At 53.9% G+C, this 9,765-nt stretch overlaps 1 long non-coding RNA gene across 1 annotated transcript; it reads left to right on the top strand.

Moving 5' to 3' along the window:
* Positions 1 to 1,163: 1,163 nt before the first annotated feature.
* LOC147576218 (uncharacterized) lies at positions 1,164 to 7,171 on the top strand. The gene is made up of 4 exons (XR_015242030.1): positions 1,164 to 1,474; positions 5,882 to 6,290; positions 6,721 to 6,859; positions 7,051 to 7,171. It is a non-coding gene; the product is annotated as an uncharacterized LOC147576218 (long non-coding RNA).
* Positions 7,172 to 9,765: the final 2,594 nt, after the last annotated feature.

Raw genomic sequence — 9,765 nt, 5'->3', positions numbered from 1 at the left:
GCAGCCTCCACCCCAACAGGTTCAAGTTTGCCGGAGAGCAACTTAAAATCACTTTCGGAGAAGGAAGTGTGCCTTATTTAGGGGGAAACGGGAAGAGTCTTGCTGTTTAAGAGTCTGTTGCTTATTATGTATTTTTCATCTCCTTTTTTTTTTTTTTAACAGGAAGTAGAACGGGATTATCCGAAGCCTGTTTTTTTTTTTTTTCCCTACACACCAGGAGCAGAATTCAGAATAATTTTGCTCCACCAAAAGAGACACTTCTGTAAAATTCTCAGGGTGCAGAGTCCTAGCTGGCCCTGCTCCCATGAGAGAGGGCGGTGAGCAACAGAGTGTGAGTTTCTTTTTGCTGCTGTAACTAAGCGGTAGCTTAACACAACACGGATTTATTATCTTACAGGTCTGGAGGTCGGAAGTCCAAAATCAGTCTCATAGGGCTAAGGTCAAGGTGCAGGTCCTGCTGGGGGCTCCAGGGCAGAAGCCTATTCCTTGCCTGTTCCAGTATCTCAAGGCCACCTCCATTCCTTGCACTGTGGATCCTTCCTCTCTTGGCAAAGCCCGGCAGTGACCTCTGCTTCTGTCATCCCTTCTCTGACTCGGGCCTGCTGCCTCTGTCTTCCAAGGGCTTTTGTGACTCCACTGGGCCTGCCAGGTGATCCAGGATAGACTCCTGTCTTTACGTCCTTACTAATTGCATCTGTAAAGTCCCTTTTACCATGTAAAGTGGCGTAGTCGCACTTCTGGGGACTAGGATTGGACAGCTTTGGGGCCATCATTCGGCCAACCACAGCCAGCAAAGCACCTGCCTGGCTTCTCCGATTCTGCCCACCGCCCCGTGAGGCAGGAGGAGAGGGGCTGCGGTGGGGGGGGGGGGCCCTTTCACGGTGACTCCCCGAGGCGAATTCACTTGCCCGGGGTTGAGTAGTGAGCGTCAGAGTGTAGAGAGGGAACCAGGGCTTCCATATCCAACCCGTTTCTGCCCGCTCGCTCAAACTGGCCCAGTTGGCAGCCTCTCGGCGGGTTGGCTGAGCGCGTGGACGCGGCCTGTGGTGCCACCCACGTTCTAGACCTGCGTCCGCCCCCGCCTGAGACCGCACAGCCGGCAGGTTCCTCAGCGGTAGCTGTTACTGTTACTGATGACAATGGGGCAGGACCCCGAATCTCAGAGGCTCCAGGTCTGTGCACTGTGGTCGCAGGATACTTCGGTTCCTGCCCGCGGTGCTCAGGCTCCTACACACGCTCCGTTTTCTCTTTGTTTCTCTCTCTTAGGCAACCCTATTCATCCTTCCAGGCCTGACGTAGATGTCGCCACCTCCAGGAAGCCCTCTCTGACTGTGCCAGGTGGAACTGGCTTCTCCTTCCCGATGTTTGCACCTCCCTTGCCTCTCAGGAAGGGTGACCGTGAACGTGGGGGTGGAAAGAGCCTGGCCTGACCCTTTGCAGATCCACGTTGGAGTCCTGGGCCCATCACCTACCGGTAGGTGTTCTTGGGCTGTTGTGAACCCGATGCCTTACCTGTGACAAGAGGTCGGAAGCTTGCTTCCCAAGGTGCCGTGAGGCCTGAATGAGATCATTCCTGCAAAGCCCCCGCCGTGGGGGTCTCACACATGTTAAGTCCTCAGTAACGGGTGGCTGTTCACAAGTAAAACATGGAGAGCTCCCCGGTACTGGAGACCGTGGAACCAAAGCGCCAGCCATCTCTGCTTTGGGCTGGAATCACATCACATAAGGGCTTAGCTCCCGCACACTCGACCCTGGCTACGGCCGTCTTTGAATAGCAAGGATGGGACGGCAAATTAATGACTATGAAGCAGGGGAACTGCTTAAAACAGGGTGGTCAGTGGGAGCTGAAGATACTTACAGGGTCCTTGGCACTGTTGGGGGGCAGCAACTCAGAGGCCCTGCCCCCGTCTGTGGAGGGGAAGGTCCCTCTCAGGGCTCAGCCGGCAGGCACGTAAGCAGGTGGGGGAGGGCCCCGGTCCCTGCACAGGGGGTGAATGCCCCTCATTCTGCCTGCCTTTGTGCCTTCATCACAGGGTCCTTGTGTTGACCTGCCTCTTTGCCCCCATTGTCTGGGCCCCCGGCCCCATAAGCTGAGTGCTGTCCTGAAGTTGTCTCGTGTCCATAAACGCCTTGTAAAAATCACCGGGGAACAAGACTACTTTATGTTGCTGGTGACTCCAGCCCAGGCCATTAAGTCTGTCCCGACGCAGGGTTGGGGCCTGCGGTGGCCTGGCTCACAGGCTTTGTGTAATCCCCTAATTAGGGCCCCCCGTGCGCCTGGCCCTGGTGCTGCGGGCCCCTTGGCCTGGCCCTGAGGGGCTCTGGGAGCCAGCGGACTCTGATTTATATTGTTTGATGCCTCCTACCCCTTCCCTGTGCGTTTTCTCCTTCTGTTTCTTTTCTTTTCTTTTTTTTTTTAATGTTTGGGGTTTTTGGTTTGTTTATTTGTTTTTTGAGAGAGAGAGAGAGAGAGCAAGCAGGGGAGGGCCAGAGAGAGGGAGAGAAAGAGAATCCCAAGCATGTTCCATGCTTATCATGGAGCCTAACTCGGGGCTCTGTCCCACGACCCTGGGATCACGACCTGAGCTGAAATCAAGAGTCGGACACTTAACCGACTGAGCCACCCAGGCGCCCCTCTCCTCCAGTTTCTTAATTCCAGTGCCTGGAAGTGACACTCTCCTACTGGGCTCTGCTCTTCTCTCTGTTTTCCCTTCTTAGGGCTCATTCCCAGCTGGAAGCTCAAATTCATAATTCCTCGAGGAAGCACTTTGACCATGACACGGGGTGGGAGGGGAGTGGGGGAGTGTCCATGGGAGGTGCACAGGGGAGCAGGGAAGGGGGTACCCAGGGTCTCTCTTCTCTCAGGGTTGGACCCAGACACGCAGCGGAGGGCGGCTGGTGCAGAGGAAAGAGTCCTGACTGTTGCCGAGGCGTAGGGTCCCGAGCTGGCCCTCTACTGTGTGACCCTGGCCATGTGCCTACCCTCTCTGAGCCTGCTTCCTTATCTGGAATTGGAGAAAATAACACAAGTCTCTGTGCTTCTCATGGGGCTATTCTAAGGCCAGATGGGACAAGGGGTAGGGGCCGGTCTAGCTTTATGGCTTGTGACTTTTGTGACTTGTGTACAGGTGTGCAGGGCCCCGAGCTCAGAGGACCTGGTATTCGGTTTCACGCTCTCCTGTTGCCATCTTGAAATTCTTTGTCGTTTGGAACAAGGGCCGGCATTGGCATCTTGCACCGGGCCCTGCAAATTATGTAGCAGCTCCCGGCTAAGAGAAGGGTTTATGGCCTGCACGGTGCTCTCCAGACAGAAGGCCCGGGGTAGCCGCAGCAAGAGCAGAGTGAGCCAGGGGGCACTAGCCAGAAACCAGGTCTGAGCAGTAACGTCATAGTGGGTATGGGGGGGTGTGGACAACCTAGGGCCGTGGGGGTCATTGCTAGAGCTTTGGCTCCACCCAGAGAAATAGGAAGGCACCGGAAGGTTTGAACAGAAGAACGGCATTATCTGACCTTCAGTACAGAAAGATCAACTTTGGGGCGCCTGGGCAGCTCAGCCCATTAACTGTCTGGCTCTTGGTTTCGGCTCAGGTCATGATCTCATGGTACATGAGTTCGAGCCCTACATTGGGCTCTGCACTGACAGTGTGGAGCCTGCTTGGGATTCTCTCTCTCTCTCTCTCTCTCTCTCTCTCTCTCTCTCTCCCTCTCTCTCTCTCTCTCTGCCCCTCCCCTGTTTGTGCTCTCTCTCTCTCTCTCAAAATAAATAAAACATAAAAAAAAAAAAGAAAGGGAGATCAACTTGGCTGGTGTGTTGGGAAGAGACTCCAAGGGTAGAAAGAGGAGAGGAGCTGAAGGCTGATGAGGAACCAGCAGAAATGGTAGCGACTCAGACCCACCTGGGGGGCAGTGGCGCTGGAGGGAGGGGGCGGGATTCTGGAATGTTCTCAAGGGGGAGCCATTGGGACTCGCAACGTGTCAGATGTCATCCAGGGCTTCTGGCCTAAAGACCAACAGGGCGGAGGTGTCGTCCACGGGGCTGAGAGAGGCCGTGGGGCAGGGGCGCGGGTTGGATTTCAGGAGGCTGGGTGTGATTGTCCTGGCAGAAAATGTCCAAAGGGAGCTGCCGGCAATTTGTCCCGTCTGCACCCCCGCGCCCCTCGCCCATTGTCTCCCCCTCCCTCCTGTCCTCGAACCACGGCTGGTCTTGTAACCTGCGTGGACCAGTGGAGCGGGGGCAACCCAGCTGCCATGTGGTAAGGAAGCCGAGGGGGGCGACCAGAGGAGCCCCGTGGAGGGCGGTGAGGGTGACAGGCGGCTCGTACCTACCAGACACGTGGGGGAGGCCCTCTTCTAGTGCCGGCCGAGCTCCCGGAGGAACGCGGCCACCGGGCGGCTCCGGCCGCGCAGCAGAACCGCCCAGGTGAGCCCAGCCCAGACTCCTGACCCCACGGCGTCATGAGAAATAACGAATCGCTCTTCGGGGTCGCTAAGTGGTGGGGCTGTTTGCCACACAGCAAGAGACGACGCGCACAGATCTCTGTCGGACATCCAGGCAGAAACACGTCGTGTGGGCAGCGGGATGCGTGAGCCTGGGGCTCGGGAGAGAGATCCCGTCTGGAGACATTGATCTGGGCATCTCGGACCCAGGTGGCGTTGGTCCTGAGACTGGATGTGATGAGCACGGTCGAGTGTGCAGAGGACGAGGGACCGAACCCCGGGGCCCCGGGGTCTTTACGTGGCCAGGACGGGGAGGAGGGGCTGGCGAGGGGACATAGCGGCTGTGCTGGGGGTCAGGCCCCCCACCAGCACCGGCCAGACCTTCCCCCCACTCTCTGCTGGTGCCATTCCTTCCGACACCACATCCCCTTGTGCCTGTCCCATGAGAACACGAGCTCATTCAGCTGTGCGTGCCCGCTGTCCTGGGCCCCCCACATTCCCCTCGTCTCTGAGACGGGGTCCTAGCAGGCCTCATGCCTCCTCACTCCGTCTCAGCCCCAGGCTCGCGGAAAGTTCTGCATCTGCGTGCTCCTCTGGGACCGCGGGACCTCCCTCCGCCCCGCAGGGACAGCCGTGGCGGCCAGGTCCCCAAAGCAGGCGGGAGCCACCTCTCATTGTCCGAACACACCCTCCCGCGGCTGGCTGAGCGCACAGAGCTGGGCACGGGCAGGGAGCCCAGAGTTTTGGCCTCGCGTGCGTGGAAGCAGATGGGAGACCGAAGGGTAGCCAGTCGAGGGAGAGCGGTTAGGGCAGAGGGAACATTCTAGGAGAGGCCCCGAGGTCAGAGGGGAAGAAGGGGACGAGGAGGATGGCAGGGGCTGGCGGCGGGGCTGGTGGACGTGAGGCTGGAGGGCAGGTGGGGCGGGCAGGTGGGAGCCACCGGCCTCATCAGCCCTGGGGTCCTCGCGGCGTTACACAAATGCCCCAGACGAGGACCCTTTTGAGAAAACATCGCATCACGCTTGGTGTCCTGAGGGTGATTAAAGACAGGGAACATTAGTACTTTTTGCAACATTAAATGGTGCAAATAGACTAGTGCTTAAAGGGATAAGTTTTATTTGCCCGAAGATTCCAAGATGTGCTCAGCTCAGCTCACTCCATTTGTTGGTGAAGCAGGTCTACACCGCCACCAGATGCCTGCCCGGAGCCCACTGCTGTCAAAGGCTTTGGTGTCCTTTTGCTCAGTTGCTGTGTCTGTGAGATTGGTTTGTTGCTACATATGTGTGGTCACTGCCCCTTCCCTGCTTCTCTCCCACCTCCCTCTCTCCCTTCCTCCCTTCCTTCCTCCCCCTCCTCTTCCTTCCCTCCTCCCCCTTCCCCTCCCGCCCTCCCTCCCTCCCTCCCTTCCTTCCTTCCTTCCATTCATCCCTCCCTTCCTCCACAGATTCCACAAGGTCCTCAGCACCTGTGCTGTGGGGGAGGGACGCCAACCCTGTCCTAAGACCCTCACCATTCACACTGTCACCCTCAAAAAGGTAATAACAGCAGGGAAGGCAAACGAATGCCACCCCCGACAGCATCTCCTTTCACGAGCATCTTCCTGCTGCTGCTGCCTGGCCTTCGTGTCTGTCCCTCCCTGCCCAAGCACCCTTGGGAATCCCTGACGTAGTGGACCGTTTCCGGCTCTCCTCCTCTACGGTTATCAGGGCCAGGATCTAATTAACGAGAACTAACAGTCAGCAGTTATTCCGACAGCAGCCGAGACTGTGGCTGTCGCAGGGCGTTATTTGGGCCATCTTTCCTGGATCCCAGGGCCCGGACCCCAGAGGTGCTGGCGCTGTCCCGCGCACGTGGTAAGTCCTGGAACAAAACCGGCCACCCGCTGCACTTAGATTTTATTCTCTTTATCACCCACCCCTGCCCATCCGCACGCTCCCTCCTCCCAGGAACACCCACCTTAGTGAAGTTAATTTACTAGAGTTTAGTCCTTCCAACCCGTTGTCAATGCATTACGCATTTATTAAGATATAAGTGACTCCCTGAAAAGGATATCGTGCCATTTTGTGTGTGCTTGCAAATCGACTTAGACACTATTGGCCCATAAATCTCATTTTGAGTTCGGTCCTTGTTATATGTAAATCTGGTTCAATATATCTGATGGCTGCATGGGATTTTCTTTTTTCTTCCCTCCCTCCCTCCCTTCCTTTCTTTTTCTTTCTTTCTCCCTTCCTTCCTTCCCTCCCCCCCCCCCCCGCCTCCCCTCCCACTTTCTTTCTTTCATAGGCTCCATGCCCAGCGCCAAACCCAGTGTGGGGCTTGAACTCAGGACCCCAAGATCAAGACCTGACCTGAGATCAAGAGTCGGATGCTCAACTGACCGAGCCACCCAGGGGCACCCAGGTGCCCCGGGAGTTTTCACTTTGTGAGTGTACGTATAATTTAGAGTGAAGGTGTGTGTTCCCACAAAACACGGGTGTTGCACTAGCCCTGGAAGGGAATGTATTAGGAGGTGGGGCCTTCGGGAGGTCACGAGGTCATGAGGGTGAAGCCCCTGCACGTGGGATTAGTGCTCTTATAAAAGAAGCTCCCGAGAGCCCCCTTCTGTCCTCTGAGGACCCAGTGAGAAGATGGCCATCTACCAATCAGGAAGCAGTCCTCATTGGACACTGAATCTGCAGGGACCTTGATCTTGGAGTTGCAGCCTCCAGAGCTGTGAAAATAAAAGTCTGTTGTTTACGAGCCTTCCAGTCTCTGGTATTCGGTCACAGTGGCCACACTGGACAAAGACAACACACACACACACACACACACACACACCCATTCCGGAGTGATGGCACCTTACACTCTTTGTGCCTCCAATCATGCTGTGCTGTGCTCCCTTCCCTGTGCCCCTGGTGGGGACACACCTGCAGGAGACACACCCCAGTGTCTGGTGTGTGTGTGCACACGCTTAGGGGCACTCCGGCATGGCTGTGTGCAATCCTGCGGCGGTCTGCCCTCCCAGCCGGGTGGGGAGCCCTGTTGCCGCAAGCTCACAGCTGCCCTTGCTCCTGTCTGACCTTCTGGGTCCTGTGGGTCATCAGATGGCTGGCAGGTGGCGTCTCCATCAGGTTCCCCTCTCTGGTGACCGGAGGGCTGATGCTGTCACTCTGGGGTTAGGCTCCCGGCTCTCCCCACTGCCAATCTCCGTTCACACCTTTGCCCCTTTGCCAGCGGGGCTGACCCTCTTTCATTTGCTGATTTGTAGGATTAACTTGTACAATTTGCATGATAATTCCTCATCGGTTTAGGCGGGAGGAACAACTTCTTCCCATCTGTCACTCCTCTGCTCTCCCCCCCCACCCCCACCCCTTCAGTTTGGGGACTTCTTTATCCAGTTGAAATCTTTAACTTTGGTTAAGTTGTATCTGTTGTTTTTCTCCTCCTAGTTTGTTCTTCTGTTCAAGATATTCTTCCCAGCTTTGAGACCATAAAGTTTTTTCTCTTTTCTTCTATTGGCTTTATGATTTAACTTACATAATTTAGTTCTCAAACTATGTGTGTGGTTGTAATATATTATACTATCATGTGATATTATGGAGGTATATAATAGTTTTCATTTTATATTTTTGTCTCTAAGGGAAGGTTTTTTGTTTTTTTGTTTGTTTGTCTTTTAATAAGCTCCATGCCCAACGTGGGGCTTGAACTCATGGCCCTGAGATCAAGAGTCACGTGCTCTACTGACCGAGCCAGCCACGCACCCCTCAGTCTTCTCTTTATGTACAATATGAAGACTTTCCCAATACCACTGACAGTTGCATCTAAAGAGCTTTAGTGTTTTGTTAATTTTCCTTCTTTATAACCTGCATCGAGAATCTGAAGGATCTCAGTTTCTGAAGGAAGTAAATATCCAGGGCAAATACTTTTCTTTGCGCCTCCTTGTGTTTCTTGCTTTCCTGATGCTAATTTGTTGGAGTTGGATGGCGATTGTTCATCTTGGGTACTTTGCCTCACCTGCCCTTTGAAGGGCAGCTCATCTGCCCTTTGAAGCAGTTCTGGGTATTTGCTTGCCTAATTCAGGGTACGGATTTCAAGAGTCTGCTTTTCATTTTGAACTTGCTTCTTTCAAGTCCTCTTCCACGCAGGAAAAGTCTGAATTGCATAAGCACTTGATGTGCGTTCAACATTGAAAAATATTGTGAGCGTCTGTTGAAATTATTAAAACACACTGCAGTACCCAGATTAACGACTGTCAAATAATTTGTAGGTTGTAAACGAGGTCATTGAGTCACGGCGTCGGTGAAATGCTGGGCCTCATTTGGAGTCCAGTCTGAACATCGAAGGAGCCTGCATCTGTCTCACAGAGTTAGCTAATAATACCCCCAGCCTGATTTCTTAAATAATTCATTTTTCCTGCCTAAGTTGTGATGCCACTGACACCACTGTGGTGTGATTTGGGAATTTCTGTTCTGTTTCTTTGATCATCTGATCTGTTCCCTTGCCCAAACCGCATTCATGAATCTTTATTTTTCATATGAATTTTCATGTCATCTCGTAAAGTTCCTGAAAATGTATTGCTGATCTTGATGGGGTTTTGGGGTGATGGTGGGGTTCGGAGCTGACGGCCAAGAGAGAATTCTTGAAGATATCTTTGGTGCAAAAAGGTGATTTTATTAAAGCACGGGGATAGGACCCGTGGGCAGAAAGAGCTGTGCTGGGGTTGTGGCGGGGAACTGATCGTATACCCTCAGGTTGGGAGGGGGTTAGGGATAGAAGAAGTCTCTAAGGTATTTCGGAAGCAAGGTTTCCAGGACGCTGAGGGGGTAGCTGTTAGGAAAACGCCATTTATTACATTTAGTGAAACCTCAGTCATGAGATGTTTCAGATGTATATCGGGACCCATAAGCTTGGAGGATGATTGGGAGAGTTGAGATAGAGGAAGTTTCCATAGGAATTTTTATATGTTGAAGTAGATTCACAGGATCCTGGGGGGTAATGTTAAGCCAAGATTCCCTTTTGCCCCCAGCAAAGTGTCATCATTGAGGCAGCTGAGCTCCTAGAGGGAAGTCACTCTGCCTGTTGCAAGGACTCGTCACTGGGCTGTAGGCAGTCAGGGAATTTCATTTTTCATTTGCCTTAGTTTCCCACATCACCATGGCAAGCACTTAAACCCCCTTACATCTTGATGAAGGTGATACTAGGGCTCCAGGAAACGGAGTCTATAGGTTTCTGGAGATTAGGCTGTGAATAAGATTGCCTTTTTCTTGCAGTCTAGTGAGTTCTCCGTAAGTGGAAGGAGACTCCTGATCTGTATGTCAGCCATCTGCATTCTTTCCTTTCCCGTGTTCT

The sequence above is a fragment of the Puma concolor genome, chromosome D2 (assembly GCF_028749965.1).
Source record: "Puma concolor isolate L17-30 chromosome D2, mPumCon1.1.hap2, whole genome shotgun sequence".
Classification (NCBI taxonomy): domain Eukaryota; kingdom Metazoa; phylum Chordata; class Mammalia; order Carnivora; family Felidae; genus Puma; species Puma concolor.
The sequence above is the reverse complement of the archived record's forward strand: the minus strand, read 5'-3'. Positions and strand labels throughout refer to the sequence as shown.